This window comes from Cupressus sempervirens, chromosome 5 (genome assembly GCF_028749045.1).
Source record: "Cupressus sempervirens isolate cs-2001-9-10 chromosome 5, ASM2874904v1, whole genome shotgun sequence".
Taxonomy (NCBI): domain Eukaryota; kingdom Viridiplantae; phylum Streptophyta; class Pinopsida; order Cupressales; family Cupressaceae; genus Cupressus; species Cupressus sempervirens.
Window position 1 is genome coordinate 699,315,034 of NC_143122.1, and position 7,975 is coordinate 699,323,008.

Here is a 7,975-nt window from a genome sequence, read left to right on the forward strand (position 1 = left end):
GGTAAAGTGTCCTAGAAAACAAATAGATCTATTGCAATGTAGATAGGAGAGTTTTTTGAGCAATTTGGGAACAATTTTGAGTCAATTATGACAAGCTATTTTAAGGACTTCAAAAAATCAATGAAAAAGAGACTGAGGATACTAGTTTCACTAGTTGAGAAAAAATTTAATGATGTTTTCTTTCTAGTTGATACTGATTATACTTATGTTCAAGTTGTTGTTCCAAGGGTTAGGTGTCAAGGCCCTTAAGCTATGAAATCAGTATTGATGAAGCCTCTACAACAATAACAACATTACTTGTAGAAGATGTAGATGCTAGGACTACTAGCTTTGGAAACTATGATGCAGCCAAATCTAAGATAACAATGAATTTGAAGACTGCCTCAATCATTAGGAAAAAGAAAAAAATTGTGAAGAATTTTTTTTAAAAAAACTGGTGAAGGATCGGATGAAGAAGATGAAGAAGAAGAAGAAGATGATATATCAGATCAAGCACCGTTGGCCTTAACTGAAGGTCAAGGAGAAGACCAAGTAGAAGAAGTGGAAATTAAAGAAGGTGTTGAGGGATAAGAAACTAGTGAAGCACCCGAGCAAAAGAAAAGGAAAGCTAAGACACCAAATTCTAGAAAAATAAGGAAGGCTACACAATCTAAGCCTATAATACCCTTCTACAAGAGCAAGCACAAGGGTTACTACAAAGAATGCTCAAGAAGAAATCAAGCCAAAGGAGAAGATAGCTAGTCAAGTTAGCAAGGTGAAGAATCTGAGAAGAGACTGAGCTGAAAATATGTTGCTCCAACTGAATTTGATCAAGAGAAGACATAATCTAATGACAATAGCCAATTTCAAGTGGTAAGCATAGTCCTTCTTTAGATATAGACAACATATGTGAGAATATAAAGAAAAATGCTGATTTATCTGGTCTCCACATAATAAATTTGATACAATTGGAAAAGTTGAGATGAACCAGAAAGAGGAGTCAATTTATACCATGATGGAAACATTTAAACAAACTCCATTTTAAGATTTCCAACTCTCTATCAAAGGAATTATCTGATAGAGTTGAGAAAAACTGGCAATATAGTCGAGACATAGAAAGACAAATTAGAGAGACTACACTTGCCAGAGTAATGTTGGAACTAGATAGGGAATCAATGGCCAAGAAATTGAAGAAGCATACTAAAAAATTTGCAGCAAAATATAGGGCATTCAACATATTCTAGAACAAGATTGAGGATGTTGTACAAAATACCACTTTGATTTGTAAATCTCTATATGGTTTGACAACACCCAAGGCAATATTGTAGGCACCTATTGAGGTAGGTGAGGACAAAAAAGAGAAATAGTAGGTAACTGAGGTAATCACAATTGATATTGAGCTAGTTACATAGGAGGAAGACACCAAAACAAATCTACATACATAGGCACTAGCTGAGGATGAGTAGCAAATAAAACAAAGTGTACTAGATGCACTAGTCTCAAGTGCTAGTCCTCCATATGAAGTGAATACAAAATTTGATAATGTAAAGGTTAAGGATGTTTGTGATTCTATCACTCAAAACATCAATCCCCTCAAAGTAGATGATTTCAAAAAGATACTGGTGGAATCCACTACCTAGGCCAAACTTTGTGAGAATCTTGTATTGGTGTGTTTTGATGAGATTGAGAAGGAAAATAAGATACCTAGAAGGGAGGAAGTATAGAAACAAGTTACACCTATAGCCCCTCAACAATTTTCCATGATACAATCTACATTACCCATTGTGGTATATCAAAGGAAGGAGCCAACTACATCTACCATCAATACATTGGCACAAAGTACTCTAGTCTCAGTCACTATAAGGGTAAGTGAACATGATAAGGGTGAGATAGTTGGAGAGTAGAAAGTTGAAACAAAGAAGAATGAAGGAACATAAGTTCAAATAGGTTAGGTACATAGGCACTAGCCAAGGATGAGTAGTGTACCAGATACACTAGTGTCAAGTGGCAGTCCTCCACATGAGGTGAATACAAAATGTGGTAATGTAAAAATTAAGGATGTCTCTCATTATATCACTCAAAATATCAATCCCCTCATAGTGAATGACTTGAAAAAGATATTGGTCAATTCCACTACCCAATCCAAACTTTGTGAGAATCCTATATTGAAGAGTTTTGATGAGATTGAGAAGGTAGATAAGATATCTATAGGGGAGGAAGTATAGAAACAAGTTACACCTACAACCCTTCTCAATTTTCTATGATACAACCTACCTTACTCCTTGTGATATATCAAAGGAAGGAGCCAGCTACTTTTACCACCAGTACATTGGCACAAAGTACTCTAGTCTCAGTCACTATAAGGGTAACTAAACATGATAAGAGTGAGATAGTTGGAGAGTAGAAAAATGAAATAGAGAAGACTGAAGGAACACAAGTTCAAACAGTTAGGTAGACACTCCTACACCTACAACACAAGCACAAGGTGCATCTATGAATGTAGAGAAGGAAAAGGATAAGATTAAAGTGCTAGGTATGAATACCAAACCTGAGGAACAATTAGCAATACAAACATTGGTAACTTTACTAGAAACTACTACTTCTCCTAGTGAAGCTCTTCAAAGGCCGAGTATAGAAGCTATACCCCTACAATCATCATGATCAAGCCCAAGCACATCTAAGGTAGATGAAGTCACATCATTTGTCAATGCAAACTTGGATGAGGTGATTGAGTTGCCCAAATTTGATTTTGCAACTATAACTATTGAGCAAATGGGTATACTATAGGATGCTCTAGCAAAGAAGAATCAAGAACTACTTAGATGGAAGCATAGGTAGAAGCAAGCCTTTAAAGATATCAAGGACATTTTTATTGATGCATTTAGACTATTGGATCTAGAGGAAAAGAAGCTAATAATTGAATAGTTAACCAGCTTAGTGGAAAAGCTAAATGACACAAACCTAGATTCAAATGTAAAATTACTCAAATGGTCTTAGAAAAAGTTCCAATGTATGGTTGATGAAAATATATCAAGTGGTATTGCACTATCATAGGTTGAGTTAGCAACCAAAATAGACAGTGTGAAGAAGGACGTGGAGAATATCTTCTCTTTGTAGACCAAATTGTGTAATCCCACGCTCTTCACATAAGAAATAAGGAGTCATATTTTGAGATTGGAGAGTCATATACAGTCATCTGGTATAACTTTGCCAAAGTCTCAAGCTTAGGGTGAGAAATATTTAGACATCTCCTCAACTCCCAAAGTTAGTTAGCAATGTTGGAAATAGAATAAGTGAACATCAAGGATAAAATAATAAGTATCTAGTCAATTCTCACTCCACATATGGAGATACTACACAAGGAACTAACCTTTGTTGAAACACTGATGAAGAAAGATCTACATCTTTCTACTCATGAAGGTTTAGTTCACCTTGCTGTTGAGCTAGCCATCTAGATAAAATCATTGGAGGTAGCTTGTGATAACTACGATGCAACATTGAAAATCATGCTTGAAGTCCACAAATCATTTTTGGACAAACACACTCTAAGTCTTTAACCCTTTGAGATCAATGTAAAAATGGAGGCAAAATAAGTTATGGGAGAGATATGATGTATGGGGAAGATAATATTTTTGAGGGAGGTGATAGAAATAGAGTACATAGAAATCTACTTAGGTATGGGAGAGATAAGATGTATGGGGGAGATAATTTTTTTGAGGGAGATGACAAAAATAGAATACATACAAATCTACTTAGTAGGAGGAATAATTTTGAGTTCAAATAGATATAGAACAACACAATCAACTCAAGGGGAGTTATTAAATCTTGAGGTATGACTTATGAGTCATAAGCTTTTGCAAAATTTTGAAGTTTGAAATTTTGTATGTATATGGATATTATCTAAGTTATGCTTGAAAGGTTAAAGGTTATTCATACATGATCAAGTATTTTTCCACTCATGTCAAAGTGGGAGATTGTTAATCTTAGTTTGGTTTTGACATATGAGAAACAATATACTTAAGTCATTTACTCTGTTTATGTCAAACAAGTAATACATGTCGAGCATAAGTTGTCAAATAGTATATGTCGAGCAATAGATATTTAGTGCATGCTAAACAAATAATGAGTGTTGAGCCACTCAAGTGCCAAGTCACTTACATGCCAAGAAGATAGTATGTGTCAAGTGATTCAAGTATCGAGTAGACAGTGCATGCCAAGTCATTCAAATGTTGAGTGACAACATTGAAGTTTTAGTTGATGTCAACCATCAGGGACTCTAAGTGCTAAGTTGCACAATTTTGACATAGTTGTTTGTAATGGAACAAACTTCTATTAAACTTTTTTTGGGCTGACTTAAGGATTGATTTATGATCTTTGTTGATAAGGAAAAATCTTAATTGTGATTCACTATGTATTACATACATCCAGTTAGAAAAAGGGAGGGTTTAAGTGACAATATGCATGAATCACTACCATTGATTTATACCTAATCCTAAGTCACCTAGGTCTTCTTAAGGAAGAAAAAACCAATTTTTTTAATAAAATGCTAAGGAGAATTAAAGAGAGTTTTGCATGCACAAAAAGAGTATTCATGATGATTAAGGTGTTATGAGTTGAGTTACATTGTAGAATCAATTAAAGGAAAACAAAGGAAAGAAATCAGAGGACAACAGAGATACTCTGATTAGAAAGGATCAAGTATGCATCAGTATAGAGGTGATATCACATCAAGAAATAGAGTCCTAACCATGGGATAATTGCTAAGACATTCCAATAGGTAAATTAGTTAAATATCTTAATAGAGTAGTCTTAACAGGTTGTAAATCCTTTAACAAGGTGCTTACTTAATTGTAAGTTAAAGTCCTTTTATCATGCACACCTTTAGTAGGGTGTTTAAATCCTTTAATAGGGTATGATCTAACAATCTTGTAAGCCTTTAATAGGGTAGACCTTTCACAGGGTAGATCATGTTTCATGGTCAAACATTGTAACCTTCATTAAAGGATACACTTTACTACTGTAGTAGTGAAGATTTGTGGGTATCATCCCCACCCTAGTTTTACCTTCTTCTTGGAGAGTCTTTGGGCAACCAAATATCTTGTGTCATACATGTGTTGAATATTTTAATTTCATGCTATGGATGTATATGCTTAATTTGGTATTTCAATTTAAATGCATAGATTGTGAGATGGATGTGTGGTGAATAGATTTAGAGGTTGATAGTTTTAAGTGATGATTCACCCCCCTCTCAAAGTTTACTTCCCTATTTCGAACACATTTCTAGGGATTAACGTTAATTAGGATTTAATGCTCTCATGGCAGCCTTCTCTAGGAGTTTGTGCCCTAGATCTCTATATAAGGAAGCCTTCTTCCCTGATTTTGACATCCAGGATCTATCACACATGAACAAGTATCTACTTACTATGAGTGATTATCTACATTTCATAAGGAGATTTTATCAAGCATTCTATCATTCAAGCATTCAAGTTTTCCATTGAAGATCAAGGATTGGAGCATTCAAGCCTTTGAAGGGATTTCATTCAAGCATTCAAGATTGATCATTCAAACCCTAGATCTAGCCATCATGGTAATGTGATCTTCCTTCAGGATCCTTTATTCATCTTCAAGATTTATTCATTTTTCTATCAAGCTGGATTCCAAGCATACAACCATGGAGGTTTTGATTTACATTTCATAATGTTATGTTCAAGCTTTCATATCAATATACTTGTTTACATTTTAAATAAAATTGCATATCTATTGAATATCATAGCTTCATTGTTAGATTTACTTCTACTACTTGCTAGGATTCTTTATTTCAATTTCATTATTAAGGTTGATTCCAAACCAGGGTTTGACCAAGGCAAACTGCTCATCCAAACAACACAATCATTTTTGTTGTAGATACAAGTGTTGAATAGTGAATTAAATAATAGATTTGGATACCCTTTTCATCAAACTTGTAGGATCCATGAATAAACATTTTGTTAGTGTAGTGAAGGTCAAAGTCAATGTTTCAGGGTACAATTGTGCCCTTGGGTAAGATTGTGCCCTGCTATCAAGGTCAAGGTCAACCTCCCTTCAAAATGACAAAAGTTTTTGCATTTTCTCTATCTCGACATTTCTAGTCTAGATCAAGTTGCAAAGATCTTTGAAACTATATACAAACATCAGAAATCAACATTTTCTAGATTTATCCTACTTCATGGTAAGTGTTTGTCTTTTATCTATTCAAGATTTAAGCACATACTTTTCAAAATAGTAAGACCATAGGACCTCCTTTCTCCCTATTCTCTGTTGCCTGATCCATTTGTGTATTGATCACTTCCTTGTGGTTAATCAATTTGGATCATTCTTTTTGGGAATTCTAGTTGAGGATAGGCCCTATTTTCTTCTTACTTAGATAGAACATGTTCAATGTGATACTTTTCCATCCCAATTTTTCTTAACTTGAGTGAATTATCCATTTCTTTTAGCTTATTGACATGATGATCCATAGATTCTCTATTAGTAGGTACAAAATTTTCAACAAATTTTAGCATGTTACAAGTGTAACTAGAATTAGCAGGTATAGTAACTTTAGAGCCTTGGAATGAAAACTTGATGCATTGATGATATGCTGGAGGCACTGCTTGCATTTCATGTATCCATATCTTAATCTCATATTAGTTTTGACATATGAGTGACTACACACTTAGTAATATTCATAAAGTGCATATCGAGCAAGTAGTGTATGTCGAGCATAAGTTGTTAGATAATGCAAGCTAAGCAATATATATAGTATGTTCCAAGCACCAGTATGTGTCAAATAGACAGTTAGTGCCAAGTCACTCTATTGTTGAGCAAGTTAGTAAATGCCAAGTGATTCAAATGCCAAGAGAATAGTGGATGTTGAGTCATTCAGAGGTCGAGTTACAACATTGAAGATATAGTGGATGCCAGGCATCAAAGGCTTCAAGTGTCAAGTAAATTTTTTTGGACATAGTTGTTTGTAATGACACAAACTCCTATGTAAATTATTTTTGAGCTGACTTAAGGATTTTTTTGAGATTCTAGATGATAAGAATGAATCTATATTGAGAGTCCCTATGCAATACATGTAACCAATTAGATTGAAGGATGTTATAAGTGGAAAAATGGGTGAATCAAAATTATTGATTCCTACCTAACCCTAAGTCACCTAGGTCTTCTTAAGGAGGACAAACCTTAAGGAGTTTATGAGCAAAGAGAGAATTTTACATGTGAGGAGAGAGCATTTATGGTGACTAAGGAGTTGTTAATTGAGATATGAATTATAGAATTAGTTATAGAGAATAGAGGAAAGTAGAGGACATGACATAAGTGATACATCTGATTAGAGAGGATCAAGTATACATCAAGAAAGAGGTGATATGTTATCTATCAAAGAATTTATAACTAAAGGATCAATGTTGAGACATTCTAATAAGAAATTTAGTGAAAATCTCTTAACTGAGTAGTCCTAGCAGGCTTTTGTAAATCCTTCAATAGGGTACTTACTTTATTGTCAGTTGAAGTCCTTTAACTAGATAGAATTATAACAAGGTGTTGAAATCCTTTAACATAGTAATATCTAACTTAATATGTAAGCCTTTAATAGGGCAAAACTTTCACAGGGTAGATCATAGATTATGATCAAACATTGCAACCTTCATTGGATACACTTTGCAACTATAGTAGTGAATATTTGTGGGTCTAATCCCCGCCCTAGTTTTACCTCCTCATTAGAGGGTTTCTGGGTAACCAAATATCTTGTGTCATATGTTGAATGTTATTTTCTTTCATGCTATGGATGAAAATATGTTTAGTTACTATTTCAGTTTACATGCAAATTATGAGATGGATGTGTGGTGAATATTTTAATAGATAAATTTTTTAAGTAGTAATCCAAACCCCCACCCCCTCTCAGAGTTTACTTTCCCTATTGTATTTCCAATAATTGGTATTAGAGCCTAGTTCTTTAGAAAGGAAAGCTTTG